Source organism: Capra hircus, chromosome 5, assembly GCF_001704415.2.
Source record: "Capra hircus breed San Clemente chromosome 5, ASM170441v1, whole genome shotgun sequence".
Lineage (NCBI taxonomy): Eukaryota > Metazoa > Chordata > Mammalia > Artiodactyla > Bovidae > Capra > Capra hircus.
In genome coordinates, this window is record NC_030812.1 from 46099067 (window position 1) to 46116769 (window position 17703).

Consider the following 17703-nt stretch of genomic DNA (forward strand, 5'->3'; position numbering starts at 1 on the left):
AAAGAAAAGGATCACCATTTTCTCTACGGCTTCAGAGGAATTGTTTCCTCTGTGATAGAGTGACTGTGAGACAATCTCAGCATACATGCTTTCCTGCTTTTAGCAACACTTGAGGGGATGTTGGTCGTATGAAATTACAGCAAGCTAAACAGGCCGTTAGGTGAAGGAAGGATTACATAGAGCTGAAAGATGTAGGAGCCAGCGTCAAAGAAATAGTGACAGGAGCTAATGTTTACTGAGCGCATACCAGGGGCTTGGCATTTTTCTAAGGGCAGATGTGTTTTAACTCATTTAATCTTCATAACAGCCCTATGAGGGATTTGCAGTTATTAACTCCATTTAGAAAACCTTTGTGGAGGAGTCAGCAGACAGTGGCACACTTAGAAATAGTCACAAAAAAGTCAAATGGGAAACAAACTTGAAAAAAAATCAAACATAAAAGGGATGGAAATGTGGAACATGTGAACTCTGGGGAAACTGTAGTAGCTTTTAAAGGTGTTATACTTGGGTGGTGAGGTTAGAGGTGGTTTTTACTTTGTTCTTGATACTTTTCAGTATTTTAAGCAGAAACTTTTAAAAAGACACTGTTTTTTGAACAAAGAGCATAGTTGTCAGAATGCATCGAAGGCTTTCAATAAATAATCTCCAGTATTCAATGAAAATGAAATTGCACTAGAGAGAGTGTTTAGGGAGTTAGGCAAGAGTGAAGCAGCCCAGGTAGGAAGTAAACCTCCTAGTTGGGAAAGCAGACCAGAGATTCATGCTGCTGAAGAATGGTGACTGTGCACTTTCACTCTTCCAACTGGAAAAAAAAAAAAAAAAGGAAAAGAACAGCACTGGGTAGTTAAGAGTATTTTGAGAATTCAGATTAGAGTGCTGAGAAAGCACTGCTGTACACAATAATTAGAAGGTAGTTAATAATGTATGCTTATCATTTCAATAATTTATTTATTTTAATAGAATGTGCATAATTGCCTGAGTTATGTGTTCTTTCATTTATCCACACCTGGGATAAGGGTCAGGAAACTGACCCTTGCTGTCATAACCCAAGATACCACCTGGTGGCAGGTATAGAAATTGCAAGTTAAACCCCTCAATTCAGTTCAGTTCAGTCGCTCAGTCGTGCCCTACTCTTTGCGACCCCATGAATCGCAGCACGCCAGGCCTCCCTGTCCACCACCATCTGCCGGAGTTCACTCAGACTCACGTCCATCGAGTCCGTGATGCCATCCAGCCATCTCATCCTCTGTCGTCCCCTTCTCCTCCTGCCCCCAATCCCTCCCAGCATCAGAGTCTCTTCCAATGAGTCAACTCTTCGCATGAGGTGGCCAAAGTATTGGAGTTTCAGCTTTAGCATCATTCCTTCCAAAGAACACCCGGGGCTGATCTCCTTTAGAATGGACTGGCTGGATCTCCTTGCAGTCCAAGGGACTCTCAAGGGTCTTCTCCAACACCACAGTTCAAAACCATCAATTCTTTAGTGCTCAGCTTTCTTCACAGTCCAACTCTCACATCCAAACATGACCACAGGAAAAACCATAGCCTTGACTAGAAGGACCTTTGTTGGCAAAGTAATGTCTCTGCTTTTGAATATGCTATCTAGGTTGGTCATAGCTTAGGGAGAAGTAAACCTGAGCTAGTCCCTAGTGGAGAAGGCAATGGCAACCCACTCCAGTATTCTTGCCTGGAAAACCCATGGACGGAGGAGCCTGGTGGGCAACAGTCCAAGGGATCGCAAAGAGTCGGACACAACCGATCAACTTCACTTCACTTCAGTCCCTAGTGGCTCAGACAGTAAAGAATCTGCCTGCGATACAGGAGACCAGGGTTCCATCCCTGGGTCAGGAAGATTCCCCTGCAGAAGGGAATGGCTACCTAGTCCAGTATTCTTGCCTGGAGAATTCCATGGACAGAGGCACCTGTCAAGCTGCAGTCCATGGAGTTGCAAAGAGTTGGACACAGTTAAGCAGCTAACACTTTCACTTTTTTGTTTCAGTTCCGCTTTAGAAATTCAAGTCCATGAATTGACTCTAAAGGTAATGAACATAGAAAAGTGCTAGAACTAGCTTTGTAATGCACGTTCATTTCTTCTAGCTCATATTTCTATGGAAATAGAAGGATAGATTGTAAGCTTGCCCAGAAGAAGAAAATAATTATAAATTAAATGAATATGGAATTTAGAATTCTTTACGTTCTTAGTTTCTTGTGATAGTCTTCTGTTTTTTGAGTTGCAAAATGTTTTTCACAGGCTTTATGACTGTTCTCTCTGCTTGTTCTCATAGAAAGGGTTTTATGCTTTCTCATAGTCAAATAGAGATGGACTCATTCAGAAACTGGTACAGGTTCTCAACCACATCTTTTGGAGGAATCTCTTGGACTAAATTTAAAAAAAACATAGCAGTGAGCAAAATGCTATAATTTCTTTAAATTGAAACAAATGTTTGAATACTGTTGGTGGGGGAACCACTGACGAGGAATACTTATGACGAACATTATTGTGATGACCCTTTGGTTAAAAATGCATGCGTGTCAATCATTTTCTTCCTCTAATTGTACCAGGAATTAAGTAAAATTAAAGATGGAAGAGTGGCCATTTGTATTTCTGATGTTTTGTGAGTTCCTAGGACATACTGGAGATCCAAAAGATTTCATGAGTGAAGTGATGAGGGTCATAATACTTTTCCTCTCTACAATTTATAATTCAGACTGGGTGCTTGAGGCACACATAAGATGGTAAGAGTGTTTCAAATGGCAGTTTTATTATAGAGGGAGCCCCTGACTGACAAATAGGTCTGTGAATGGCAAAGGCCATGGGGAACAGTGAACTGGTCGGTTTTATTTCAGATATGCTGCCTCTGCCAGAATGGCCCTCCTTACTCCTCCATGTCTCTTCCATTGCTCTGGTTTAAACACTCTCCCCTTTCTTTCCCAGTGGTTTTTGCTGTTTCTCCCCCAGCTCACTGTAGCTGCAGCTCTATTCTTTCTACTCTGCCCCTTGCTCATCGCAGTGTAGCCCCAGTCAGACGTCTTTTGAGACATTTTCCTCCTTAGGAAATCTTCACATATATCTTAGTCTTTTGGGCTATCACGGTTATGCCCCTTTGTTTTATCATTCTCTAGAATGGTGGAAAGTTAAGAAAGGCAATATGATGAGAGATGGGAGGAAAACATTATTACGTTTGATGAGTCGTAACTACTTGTTCAGGGAGGATTCAGTGTTCTCCAAATGCGGATCTTCTCCAAAGGGCTTTTTGCTTGCTTCAGGAATCTGGGAGTTGAGAAATGGCTGTGAAGCTTTGGTTTCCAACCATAGCTGAAAGGTGCTGAGGTCAACAGTGGAAAAGAAAGTCAGGGAGCTTGTCTATAATATCCTCATGAGAGTAAATAAAGAAGAAGGAAAAAGGGAAAATTAAAGGACGGAGAGCAAAGAAAACGGAGAGAAAAGGTGAAAGAGGGATCTGACCTCGGGTCTCCATCGGGACATACTGGCCAGAGGCACCTTACCCTCTGGTTTGATCTCAGACTCGCTTTCTGGCCCCTAGTCCACTGCTGGCGGGAGATTGATGGGAAGGGATGGGAGGGGAAGTTCTGGATTCCACTGCCTTAGATTTCTTCTCCCCAAACTGATACATAGACCCAGTGTAATCTCAATCAAAATTCCAGCAGACATTTTTGTGTGTGTGTGTGTGTGGAAATTGACAAACTGATTCTAAAATTCCTATGGACATGCAAAGGACGTAGTGTAGCCAAAAACAATTAGAATAATGAAAAAAAAGTTATATGACTAGGTAACTGATTTCAGCGTTTATTATAAAGCTACAGTAATCAAGGCAATGTGGTATTGGTATCAAGACAGATGAATGAGTGGAACAGAATGGAAATCCAGAAATAGATCCACGTGTACATGGACAATTCTTTTGGATGAAGATGCAAAGGCAACTCCGTGGAGAAAGGACTGTCTTCAACAAATGGCGCTAAAAAAAATTAGATATCCATATTTAAAATTTGTGCTTCATTACATCTTTTTTCTCCTCCCTGGCTGCACTTCAAGGCACCTGGGATCTTAGTTCCCTGACCAGGGTTCAAACCCATGTTCCCTGCAGAGCAAGCATGAATTCTTAAAAACTGGACCACTAAGGAAGTCCCTACATCTGATATCATAAAAAATTAACACAAAGTGTGTCATAGGCCGAAATAGAAAACTTCAGAAAACATAGAAGAAATCCTTTGTGACTTTGGGTTAGGTAAACATTTCCTAGATACATCACCAAAAGCATAATGTAAAGACAAATAAATTGGACTTCCTTAGAATAAAAAGAAAATTTGCTCTTCAAAAGACACTGTTGGTAAATGAAAGACAAGCCACAGACTAAGAGGAAGTATTTATAAGGCATAATATATCTGATTTTGTATACAGAATCTGTAGAACTTTCAAAACTCACTAAGTAAACAAACGAGTTTTTAAAAATGGGTAAAGGATTCAAGCACTCAGGCAAAAAAGATATATGGATGGCAGTTTGGCACATAAAAACATGCTCAGCATAATTAGTCATTAGAAAAATGCAAATTAAAGCCACATTGAGATACCCATGCACATCTAATAGGTGAAAAATGAAAAGACTAACCATACAGGTGTTGGCAGAGAAGTGGAGACACTGGGACTCTACTGCATGCTGATGGGCTTGTAAGACGGTACAAACACTGTGAGAAACAATTTGGCAATTTCTTAAAAGGTAAAATTTTACCTACCAAATCATCTAGTCATTCCACTTTTAGGTGTTTGTGCAAGAGAAAAAAAAGCATGTATATATTTGAATACTTGAATATTCATATCAGCTTTATTTGTAATAGTAAAAAAAACCCCAAACAACACAAATATCGATCAACAGTACATGGATAAACTGTATGCATACAGCGAACACTACTCAGCAATAACAAGAAATGAACTATGAATACATGCTACAACATGAATGAATCTCAAAAGAATTACCTCGGCTCTCAAAACATAGTGCATATATGTGTTCTCATTTATATTCAACGTGAGAAGTAGAAAGGCAGATTGTTTTTTGTTTAGCAACAGGGAAATGGGATTCAGTGGGTAGAGGGGATTGACAGGAAAGTTGTGAGGAAATTTATAGGGGTGACATTTATTATCATGATGGTGGTGATGATTCCTTGGATGTACACAGAAGTAAAAACTTATCAAATTATACATTTTAACTAGATGCAGTTTATTGTATGTCCATTATACTTTGTTAGCCTCCTGATGGGTCAGTGGGTAAAGAATCCACCTATAGTGCAGGAGACCCAGGAGACGTGGGTTTGATCCTTGGGTCGGGAAGATCCCTGGAGAAGGAAATGGCAACCCACTTCAGTATTCTTGTCTGAAAAATCCCATGGACAGAGGAAACTGGGATGGTATAGTCCAAAGGTTCGCAAAGAGTCAGACACAACTGAGCGACTAAGCACACATACAGTATTCTTTAGTTGATAAAAGGAAAGAAAAAGGCACATTAAGTTTAATCCACTAATGTGGATTTAGTCTTGATTTAAAAGTGCTTTTGAAAAGCTTCTGCTCCTAGGTTAATATTTTCTGATAGTTTAAGTTGATGATTCTTTTAGTGTCTGTGATATTTAAACATTGTTAGGCATTAAATGTTACCCATAAGGCTTCCCTGGTGGCTCAGATATTAAAGAATGTGCCCCACAGTGTGGGAGGCCTGAGTTTGATCCCTGGGTTGCGAAGATCCCCTGGAGAATAGAATGGCACCCCACTCCAGTATTCTTGCCTGGAGAATCCCCATGGACAGAAGAGCCTGGTGGGCTACAGTCCATGGGGTCACAGAGAGTCGGACACGAGAGAGTGACTGACTTAACTTATAGGTTTAAAAGGACAGAAACATTGGAAAACCAAAATTTCATCAGCCCATTGTGGAATAAACCAAGATTAATTATTAGATCCAGACTTTCTCCACGTGACATTGCAGAAAGTACACTAATGTCGTGGTAGGCTCTGTATTAGGGTTGAGAACTATCTTCTAGATTTATTCATTCTTCCTTCAAGTACTTCTGTTTAAAGAGCCTTTTGTTTACTTGTGCAGAAAGAAGTTACCAAAAAAAGAACCAACTGCCAGAGGGGTTCATATTTTAATTGTAAGGTGAGATTAAGGTACATAAGTAAATAGCAATGAAGATCACTGAGTATGAATTGAGATCGAGAGTATGGTGGTTGACATTTGTTTCCTGTAATACTTACCTTTTCAGGCATCGATTGAGAGCTCCAAATTTCTGCAGAAAATAATGACATTTTCTCACGTTTCAAGTCTCTACATTAATCTTTCATGCGCACACATTTTATCACGAACCACCTGTCTCTAGTTTGGTAATTACATCTGAGGATTATAGGAGAATTTATTCTGCATTTATCCTCCTTTTTAACATATCTACCAGAGACCTGACTTGATAAATCATTAATGCCGTTGCTGGCCTCGTCACCCTCTCTTGAAACGATAGCAGCGGCATTCAGTACTATTAGCATTTTTTCTAGACGTTACCTCTCCAGCTGTGAAGATTTTCCTTATGATTCATGGGACACTTGGAAACTGAAGGGACTTTCTGGAGAAGCACTTACCTTTTCTCCTGCTCTTATTTGGAGTGGCTTTGCAATGACCATTTATCATGGTGTATGTCGTTAACATATTTCCTTTCCTTCCGTCGTATTTCAAAATTCTCCAGCACTGCAGCTCTGCGTTGTCAGGGCCAGAGGAGCCGCTGAGTGCCAGTGGCTGGCTCCCAGGACAACCTGGTGAGAAGGAAGTGTCTGTATTTACATCTTGTCATCACACTGGGGCTCCTGAGGTGCCCACCTTGGTGGCTTGCACTGTGTAGCTGCTCACCAGATTCTCAGACAGTGCGCTTCTCTTGTAGATTATATACAAGTGTGATTCTGTGTAACAGGTATAGGCAGAATTTTTAGTAGGCAGTTGGCCTGTTGTGCCTGAAGCCTCATTTTTGAAATGGTTTCTCTGTCCCCAGTTCAGGACCCCTTTTTACCCCTTTTCAGGTTCACCAATTGTGTGCTCTGTTCTCTTTATTAAGGGGCCTCCCAGGTGGCTCAGTGGTAAAGAATCCACCTGGCAATGCAGGAGATGCAAGTGACGTTGGTTCGATTCCTGGGTTGGGAAGATCCCCTGAAGAGGGAAATGGCAACCCACTCCAGTATTCTTGCCTGGGAAATCCCACAGACAGAGGAGTCTGGTGGCCTACCATCTATCGGGTCACAAAGAGTTGGGCTCTACTGAGCACGCATGTGTACTCCTTATTAAAACCTGTTCTTAGGGAAAAAAAAAACCCTCTTATCAGCACCATTTAATGTGAGTGTAAGTCAACTTTCTTTTGATGCATTTGCATTTTAAACTCTTGTTTCTGAATGTGGTGTGCAAGCTTTTCTATGCTTAGAAAGGTTTCGGGCTGGGGGAACAAGTAGCTGGGGGAATCATGGGGAGGACAGCCTGCCTGGTGCAGCTGAAGTCATGCTCTAGATCAGTGGCTTTCTGTTTCAGTCGCATATCTCTTTCTGCAGAAGCTCAATGTATAAAATTAGTTTTGAAAAGGGCAACTGACTGACTGAGACAGGAATAGAGGGTTCAGAGGCCCATGTACACTCCACCCTTTTCCTCAGCTGCCCTGAGGCCCCACTGTAGACCTCCTAGAGTTTCCTGGGTCATGGTTTAAAAAGGAGTTTCACACTTCTGGCTTCCACCTGGTATGTACACACCTGACCCAAGAAGTAATATCTGAAATGACAACTTTTCTTGAACCCATCAGAGGGCTGAGGTTGCAGGGCAACGATCTGAAATTCACGAGGGCAGCAGCTCTCTCCCCTGCACCCCAAGAGAGACTGAATGAAGGCCTTGGCTTTTCTGTTGCAGAATCCAAGAGGGAGGAAGGCAGCACTGCCATGGAACAGGTCAGCTGAATTCAGCCAAAATTGTTCATTAATTGCTAAAGGCCAGATGTGGAATAGTGTGAGGATATGCATCCACTTGAAGGCTCTCCTCCACAGGCTTCACTGGGTGCTCATAGCAGACTGAAGCCAGGGCAGGAGACTGAGAAGGCCTCTTTAGTGGTGTGGGCCTGGAAGAGGAGGGAAAATGGTATTGGTGGTCTTCTACCCCTGGGGTAGGGACAGAATCCTTACTGAGAGTGTCCACCTCTGAGACACAAGGACACAGAGCTTTCCTAAGATCAAGGCTGGACAGGACAACACAGAATATGCACCTTGCTTAGCCAAGCTTAAATCCTCACGTTCTGCTGACTTACTGTTTCAAGTGTCTAGATTATCCATTGTCCTAAGTTGACTATGTTTTCGTTTCCTGCCCCTGTCTTTGACTTTCTTGTTATCCTCCTCTAATAATATTCTCTTCCAAATCTGCATCCATTAAAATATAACCCATCCTTTAAGGTCTAGCCTAAATGCCACCACCTTCATGAAAAGGCCGATCATGTAATTTGTCATACAAATGAGGGCTTTTGAAGGTGGAAAAGGCAGCTAAAAGGACAAGTATAAACTAGGATTGTTCCTGACTAACTGGGACACATTACGTCTATTCATGAGCCTCTCCCTGGTTTTTCCATTTGTGAATAATCTTTCCCTTCTGCTGAATTTGTTCATATCTCTGATGGAACACATTCTTACTGGTATTTTGGGTGCAAATAACTGTCAACAGTCTCTTAAATTGTAAATTCCTAGAAAGCAGATTCCTTGTTTTATTTGCTTTTCTCAGAGCATTTAGCACAGAACTGTGCATATAGTAAGGATTCAATTGGGAACTGAAGACAAGAGTGGAAAACAGAAAAAACCAACACTAATATGCTTAGTTCCTAAACAATGTCTTATGGAGTTGACCAGCTGCCGTCTGATCTAGGTCCAAGTCATTCTACTTCCTTTCCTAACCTTTCATGTGACCCTGAGCAAGTGATTTAATATCTGAGCATCTGGGTTTCTTCGTCTCAAAAATGGGGAAAATTACACCTCTGCTGCATATTTTATGGGGATATTGTAAAGGCAAAGGACGTGAGGTATACAAAAGCACTTTAAAATATGACGCATAAAAGCGCCTCTGCAGATACAAGGCAGTACCATTATTTCATTTTGTTTAGTTGTTTCCAACTGAGTAGTCCGGATAACCTCTTCATCAGTTGCTAACTTGTTCTTTTCAGTGGAAGTTTAGACATTAATTCCTTTTTTTCCCCCCCAAAATTCTCTCTCTGGTTAAAATAAGGTGAAGAGGATAGCAGATCAGGAGTAACCAGATGCAAGTCTCAAGCCAGCCATTTCTGTCTACTGCTGAGTGTGTGAGCAAGTCACTTAGTATCTTTGGATCTCCTTCTGAACTTTTAGAATGAGATAATACCTATTCTGCCCAAGAGGACAGTGTGAAGCTTCCATTAAGTGCTTGTGAAAATCCCCCTGATGTAAGTATAAAGGGTCAGGCTCTTAGTGACTATTTCAGAGTGCTCCTTTGTTCAGTGGCTTCTCGCCTTGTGTTTGGTTACCTGCCGGTCTGTTTATCCACCTACCTGCCAGCAATAGTTCTTTCTGTTTGCCTGTCTGTGCATCTGTGTCTCTGTCAGTTTGTCTGTCAGTTGCCTGTCAGCCATCCTTTCTATTGTAGTTCAGTCTGTGTGTCTGTGTGAGTGTGTAAGTGAATTTCAGGTCATCCGCTGTTTTTGTCTCAGTGCTCTTCAAGTGTTTTGCAGGTGTTCCAAATTTCTTCTGTCTTCTTTAGAGGAAGGAACCATTTCAACCTAATTTCTGACATTTACACAAACACAAGCTATGAAGCAAAGTGCTGTTTCCCTTTCAAGGGATGGGTTCATGTGCATCTTAAAGAAATATATAGGCAATCGAAAGTACTGTGCTACAATGGGACGAAGGACCTCTGACTTCCTAGTAACCCATAGTTACGTGGTTCTGGAGTTGAGATGTTATTGTGCCCTTAAATCCTTACTTCAGCCTCTGGAGAGGTCCACAGAAGCAGATCACAGCAACTGTGGTGCTGGTGGTAGGGCCAGCCAGGGCTGGGAGTGCTGGTAGCCAGAACGCGTCGTAATTAACCATCAGGTCATTTCTGCTTCATGCTCTGTGCTAATGCCACATTGTCTTTGCATCTCGTGTGGGGATGATGTTGCTTCTGAGGCCCAGCAGCATTTTCTGATTTTATGCCAACTGTTCTGCTGTCAGCTGCCAAGACTCCTCCTGAACCGTGAATCATGTATTCCTCCTCCTCTAGAAATCGAAGGGAAATCGCTCTCTCGCCATCACAACATGGTTGCGGCCCTGAAGCCAAATTGTTTGCTCACGGCCTCCATCAAGGATTATTTGTTTCCTTCTCTGCAAGGCTTTGGGTATTTGACGTTCTAGTCAAGCCATGCATTCTCCCTCCCTCCTCACTCTCTCAATTTCAGATACCCAATGTGGAATTCCTGTCAGAAGTCTTTTCAGAGCAATTCTCCAAAGCTCTGCAGCCTGGCTGAATTCTAAGTATTCTCCAGACCCGAGCTGTAGTGAAGATGCCAGTCTGTCTGCTGTGAGCAAGATTGATTTTAGGGCATATCTGAAGCTTTTTGTTTTATTCTACTCAGAGTCAAGAGAATGTCTCTTGAGGACAGTGAAATATGCCCTGGCACATTTCTCCTGAGCACATGTTTATATTTCAGCATGAAAGAGCCCCCTAAGCGTGCTAAGAATTTATCTAGCGAAGGTTGCAATTTCTCAAGTCCCTTGTAAAGTCATTATGGTTGATTTGACCTCTGGGATAATACACATCTGAACAGTGCAGGAGAATATCATGTACACATTTTTTGATCAGAGAACTCTACTTAAATATAATTACCGATGTGTATGAATGCATGTTTTTGTTCCTTTTTTCTCTCCCACGTAAGTAGGACCTGTAGCCTTCAAAAAGTCATAGCACCTTAGAAGGTGCTTGTTCAGTTACATAGTAGAGATTCTGTTATTCACCACTCTTAATGAGTCACCAGAAGAGGTGAGGTTTTATTTACTCTTAAAAATGTTAACCATCTTGTAAGGAAATCTTTCTAAAATGTTAAATACTTTTTAAACTTTTTAGACAAAAAAAAAAAAAATCACTAAGTGTAATTTGACGACTTTCTTTCGGATGATTCAGAGTCATTAATTACTGACTGCACCTTTTCCCAAAATGGTGTTAGCAGGATTGCATATTAATAGGTGTCTTTGAAAAGCAATGCTCTGTGATCAAATAAATTGGATATGTACTGGGTAAACAAAATTAATAAATTAATTTCTTTTTTTTTTTTAAGGATTACTTGGAACCTGTACCATGTTCATGTATATTTTAACTCTCCAAGGAGAGTTAAAGAATGGAGCTTTTCTCAAATAGAGTGAACCAACCAGAGGACCCCTTTGCGTGAGATTGCTATAGTTCTTGAAGAAAATCTTTAGAAAATTTAGGGAAAATGCTACTTTATTGTGATAAGCCTCTAGGACCATCGATAACATGGGGGCTTATTTGCCTCTCTATGAATGGCTCAAACTGCTGCTAAATCGTGATGTCCCTATTTTCTGTGCATTCTTTGTTTTTATTGTTTTTAGGTGTCACTGTGAGTGTTGTGTCCTCTCCTAAATGCTGGATACTCTCCCCTCACCTCATATCAATTATGATTTGGGCATCCGTATAAGTGGTTATGGGGCTTCCTCGGCGGCTCAGCAGTAAAGAATCTGTTGCAGTGCAGGAGATGCGGGAGACGCAGGTTCGATCCCTGGATGGGGAAGATCCCTTGGAAGAGGAAATGACAACCTGCTCCAGTATTCTTGCCAGGAAAATCCCATGGACAGAGGAGCCTCGTGGGCTGCAGTCTATAGGGTCTCAGAGTTGGACATGACTGAGCGACAGCACACAGCTCGTAACTGGTTATTCAAACCAGAATACTTTCGGAAGGGAAAGGGAAGTCTGTATAGTTATACAGAGACAAAAGCTGTAAACTCTGGCTCCCCAGGGCGAACCAAGACTGTGATGACTAACACAAAATCAAAACAAACTAACTTAATTAAACAATAGAGGACTCTTATTGGCTCCTGAAACCAAAAAATTGCGGAGGCTGAGTTGGTGTCTGGTGTGGTTTGATCAGAGATCTGGCTTCATTTTCCTGCCTCCGGGTGTGTGATTTATCTTTGCAATGGCCTGCGTCATGGTGCAAAATAATTGCATTATTTTCAGGTTTTACGTCTGGTCATTCGTGTTGCACAGTTGGCCATCAGAAAAGAAGAGCATCTTTGCTCAGAATTAGTAGTAGAAATCCCAAGCTTTGTGCTGATAGAACAAACTTGTAAACCAGTCCCCAAGGAATTCTAACGTGCTTCTTGGTTTGGATATGGTACAACTACGTGGAAGGGAAACGGGAAATTCTGATACTACCATGGTTATCAGAGGATATCCCTGGAGGAAGGACTCAAATTCAACTAGATAGAGGGGATGGTACACATTGGATGCCAGATGGAATGGATGCTGGGCACACACATCTACTGTCTATCCCTCCTTAATTAATTCCCCAATTCTGTAAGAGATTTCATTATCAGATATTTAAGTTTATGATAATTTTTTGTAAAATAATCAGATGGACTCAGCAGGCCCAGGAATGTGTGTGAAGACTGGATTTGTCACATGCATGTCTTTGGGCTGTCCAGTGGCTTTTTTGCTTTCTTCTTAATTCTCAGTTTTCTAGGAAGTTGAGGCCAAATAACTGAGCAGTAGATAGATAGATGGAATAATTAAGAATTTGGTCAGTAAATTACTGAGAAGTTATTAGAATATATAAGGCTTCCTCAATGGCCTGGTGATAAAGAATCTGCCTGCAAAGTCGGAGATGCAAGAGATGTGGGTTCCATCCCTGGGTCAGGAAGATTTCCTGGAGAAGGAAGTGACAATCCATTCCAGTTTTCTTGCCAGGGAAATTGCATGGACAGAAGAGCCTGGCCATCTACAGTCTATAGAGTTGCAAAGAGTTGGACACAACTGAGCATGCTGATTGGACTACATCCCCTAATCATATTGTTTTTGATGTTTTATTACACACATAATATATTTTCATCTTTAAAAATATAGAAAAGATAGATAAGCTATTTGAAGATAATAAAAAGCATTTGTAATCCCATTGCTCTGACTCAAAACCAAGAATAATTTTTGACATCCTTCTGCAACAAAAATGCCTCTTTTTATATATGCTTTTGTGTTTGGAAATGTGAAGTCTACTCTGTCTTTGAAAATCAGAAAAAGCAATATTTATTCTGTGCCGCACCTGGTATTTTCTTTGCCCAGCAAATGTTACCCCAAATTACATGATGTGGTAATTTATAATGTTACCTGACTAATGCTTTAGCTACCTGTTTTCCCTTCTATGAAATGTAGATTGAAAAATAATAGGTTTTCTCACAAAGGTGAAAATGTTTCTCTTAGACATAAATTAGTTTCTATTTACAAAACTGTTACATTTATTCAGCGTATTTCAAAGGAAAATTGTTTTCCAAAATGATTGTTATGAGACACATTTCTTCATCATTCCGTCAGAGTCCTGCAATGGATTTGATGCACATTTCTTTCTGGGAGGCTTATCTTTTGGTCCTAGTATATAGGGACATGCTGGGAACTGCATGCCTGCAAATACCGGGGTCTTGGGGAAGGGACACGGGAAGAGACTAGCATAGCCGGGCCAGGCAGTGCAGTTGTGATAAGAATACTCTCACGGCTCCTTCTGGCTCCTGGTTCTCCTCCTTCCCCTTTGCCTGACCATCTCTGAGTCTCAGCTTCCTCTCTGCAAAATGAGGATTCTGCCACTCATACATAAATGGCTGTTCAGGATTTAGATAGATCGTGTCATGTTAAGTTCTCATCCCAAAGTAGGACATAGTTTCAGTTCAGGTTTCGATTCAGATAAGGAGGTGAAAGCAAGGAAATGAAAATGACTGTTCTGCAAAGAGGCTGAGGATATGGGGGGTTAGCTAGTTTCTGAAGTCCCGAGGCCACAGTTGAGGGCATAGGAGGGTGGGGGTTGTGTGGTCATTGGCAGGGCAGAGAATGCCTGCTGAAGTCGGCGGGGAGATGATAGCTGTGGTGGTCTGCATCATTAGTGGCTCCAGTGAACCCTGCCTCCCCGTGTCCTGTCCTTACATATTCTCCTTCTCTTAAATTTCTTTTTAAAGAGTCTTGTTGTTGTTACTGTTGTTTGGCCATGCCATGTGGCACATGGGATCTTAGTTCCCCGACCAGGAATCAAACCTGTGTCTCCTGCATTGGAAGCTTTGACTCAGCCACTGGACTCTTCCCTTGATTTTGATCCGAGTCTGTGACTTGATTTAACCAAGGAAATGTGGCCTTAGTGAGGCAGTGCCAGTTCTGGGACTAAGCTTTTACTCTTATGAAAGCCCTAAGATACCATTAAAGAAATCTGGCTTTCTTGCTGGGGAGACTACCTGGAAAGGCCAAGTGGAGAGAGAACCCTTTACCCTCCATGGGGAGAAGGGAGAAAGATGGAAGGAGAGAAGCCCAGGTCATCTTAGCCGAGTCCAGTCCTCAGCCAGTCTGTCAGCTGAATGCAGCCGCCTGGTGACCATTAACAAGGTCCAGCTAAGCTTAGTCTAAACTGGACTATAATGAGAAAAAAGATTATCTTAGCCTCGAAGTTTCAGGGGAGTAGCAGGTAGCTGAAGTGGTATCTGAGTGAGTTAAAGTGAAAGTGTTAGCCGCTCAGTCAAGTCCAACTTTTTGCGACCCCATGGACTGTAGCCTGCCAGGCTCCTCTCCATGGGATTCTCCAGGCAAGAATACTGGAATGGGTTGCCATGCTCTTCTCTGGGGGATCTTCCCAGAGAAAGATCAAACTGGGGTCTTCCTCACGGCAGGCAGATTCCTTATTGTTTGAGCCACCACGGAAGTCCCGTTATTTGAGTACAAAGGCCTAAGTTTAGGAGGCAGCTTAGGGAAAGTGGAGAATATAAGGCACTTTGGTTGATTTGGTTTTGATGTTCCCCTAGAAGTAGGTGAGCCCAAGACATAACGGTATTCAGCTGTGGCCAGGACAAGAGGCTTAGGAGTGGTGGTATGGAGCCCACATTCGCATTTCTGCACTCAGCTCTTACTGATAGGTGAGTTCTAATGAGATGAACAGCTCTTACTGATAGGTGAGTTCTAATGAGATGAACACACCACCGCTAGCCTGTTCTTCCAACGGTGTTTGGTCTGGCTAGTATCTTCATTCCTTCAGTCCTTACTCCTGTCTGGTTTTGAAACACCTTAACATTGTTAGCACCTTCCCCAGGTATATTCCAGCTTGTCAATGGCTTTCTCAAATATGGCACCCATAACTGAAATCGTCAATTCCTAGTGTGGTTATAGCTTTCATAATAGAAAGGGATTGTTGCATTTTCTCGCTTTAGGCACTTCTTGTTTAAAATGTAATTTCAGATTGCTTTAACTTTTGGGGGAGGCTGTAATACTGTTGACTCATATCTAGCTTTAAGGCAACTGAAACACTTCTATCATTGTTATATTTTTTCTTAACACTGATGGCTATTAGGTCAAATCCTATACTCGTGCAGTCAATTTTTTAACCTAGGAATGTAAAATTAAGTTTAATTTGCTGTGTTCTCGTTCATTCATGTAATCCATGGTCACCGTGTTGAGTCCTGTTTTTTTTCTTTTATATTACCTGTACTCTTAGCTTCACATAATCCACAAGTTTTAGTGTGTATGTGTATGCTTGTCTGTATTTTGTTATGGAAAAGGGAGGTTTGGAGATAGTGCTGCGGCATGCCCGTGGAAGCTTTGTCTAGGTTGACACCAGACAATTGGAAACCAGTTTGAAGTGTTGGTTCAACATGCTTCCTTGCTTTACTTACGCCTCTCCTGTTAGAAAAAGCTCAATGGGGAGGTTATTTGAAAGTCGAAAGAGAAGTAGCTAGTGCCTGAGGGTATCAGGAGAACTTTTGAAATTCTTTTCCAAGTGGTAGATCTTGCTATTGGTCCCTCAACTAGAATTTCTTTAGAATGGATTCAAAGTTTAGAAGAAACTTTTTTAAAAGGGTGGCATTCGGTTATCCCCAATTCCAGATCCTGTTCTCTAGGTCCACATTCAGGATGTACAGCCATCTCAGAAGCCTTCGTTGAGTCCTGTGTCTGTCTTGACTGAGGATCAACAGATTGTCATCCATTTCAGTCATATGTTGAGAAGCCGTGAAGGACATTGACAGCATTGAGCAATCCATCTGTGGTCAGTTAATTCACAGGCAGAACCATTTTGGGGCCAACTATAATTGAGCATGAATCACAAGCTGTTTATGTGTCTAAAGAGTCTGTGTCATATAAAACCATTCTGAGAATGATGGTGGGTAAGAATACGCTCTTTGTGTGTTGAATTCCAATCCTCAGTAATATAAATCAAAAGTAGTGCTTTCTAGCTACACTGAATTTTAACAGCACCAAATACATCCCACATAGCTTTTAGAAGAGCTGTGTACCTGCCCTCCTGTCCAAGTTAAGTGAAAGATAAGCATCTTTGTCCATGTTTTTAACAAGGCAGGTGAATCCAGGGGCTAATTACTCTCAAAAAGAAAGCTAAACAATCCCCTTGGTCAAGTCTTCAGTAATTAGAGTTACAACCAAATAAATTACTTTTTTTCTTGCTTCTCAAGGCAAACAGTTTCTAGCTAAGTCAGTCTAGGGACACAAGAGGATGCAGTTTTTAAAAATAGAAATTTTGATTAAAGTAGCCAGCTGCTAGGTAGTTCCTGCTCTTAAAATATTTCAGACCAAAATCACTGCTGTTTTATGTATAAAACTCTAGTGTCTCAACTGCTTAGACCGTTCAAACACAGACGAAATCTTAATGCAAAATGAATTCTTAAACCACATTTTATATCCTGTTTGCAAGTTTTCTTCTAGGCCACCTCTGTGTCAAGGTGGAATGATTCTTTTCTTGGAGACAGGAAGGTGTCAGTTTCATTAACTTTTATAGCTATATGGCATTCACATATTTGTCAGTGAAAAATATAGATTTTTTCTTTTTTAGTTAATAAGGACAACCTGGCAGTTCAGAGAGTCTTCTAGAAGCTTTTATTATAATTAAGTGCAAAATACAACATCTGTAGTTTCTTAATTACTTACTATTTGAATCCTAGCTTGGCGCTAGCACTTTATGTATGTTATGTGTGTTGTTTCAAACATAGCCCTGTGAAATCTGATGGTATTCTTTTTGTTTTACAGGGAAGAAAATTGAGGCTTAGGGATGTGAAGTAGCTTGTTTAAGGTCACAGAGCTAGTAAGTTGCAGTGCTGGAGCTCAGGTCCCATCATCTCTACCTCCAGAGTCTGGGCTCCTAGCCACTGTGCTAAATTGCTGTTTTATCTGCTTGGATTGGATGTGTCTTTTATTGTGCGTGGGTGCTAAGTCACTTTAGTTGTGTCCAACTCCTCTGCAGTCCTATGGACTGAAGTCCGCCAGGCTCCTCTGTGCATGGGATTCTCCAGGCAAGAGCACTGGGTTGCCATGTCCTCCTCCAGGGGATCCAGGGATCGAACCCACATCTCTTGTGTCCTGCATTGGCAGGCTAATTCTTTACAATCTGAGCCACCAGGGAAGCCCATCTTTTATTGTACATTAAATCAAA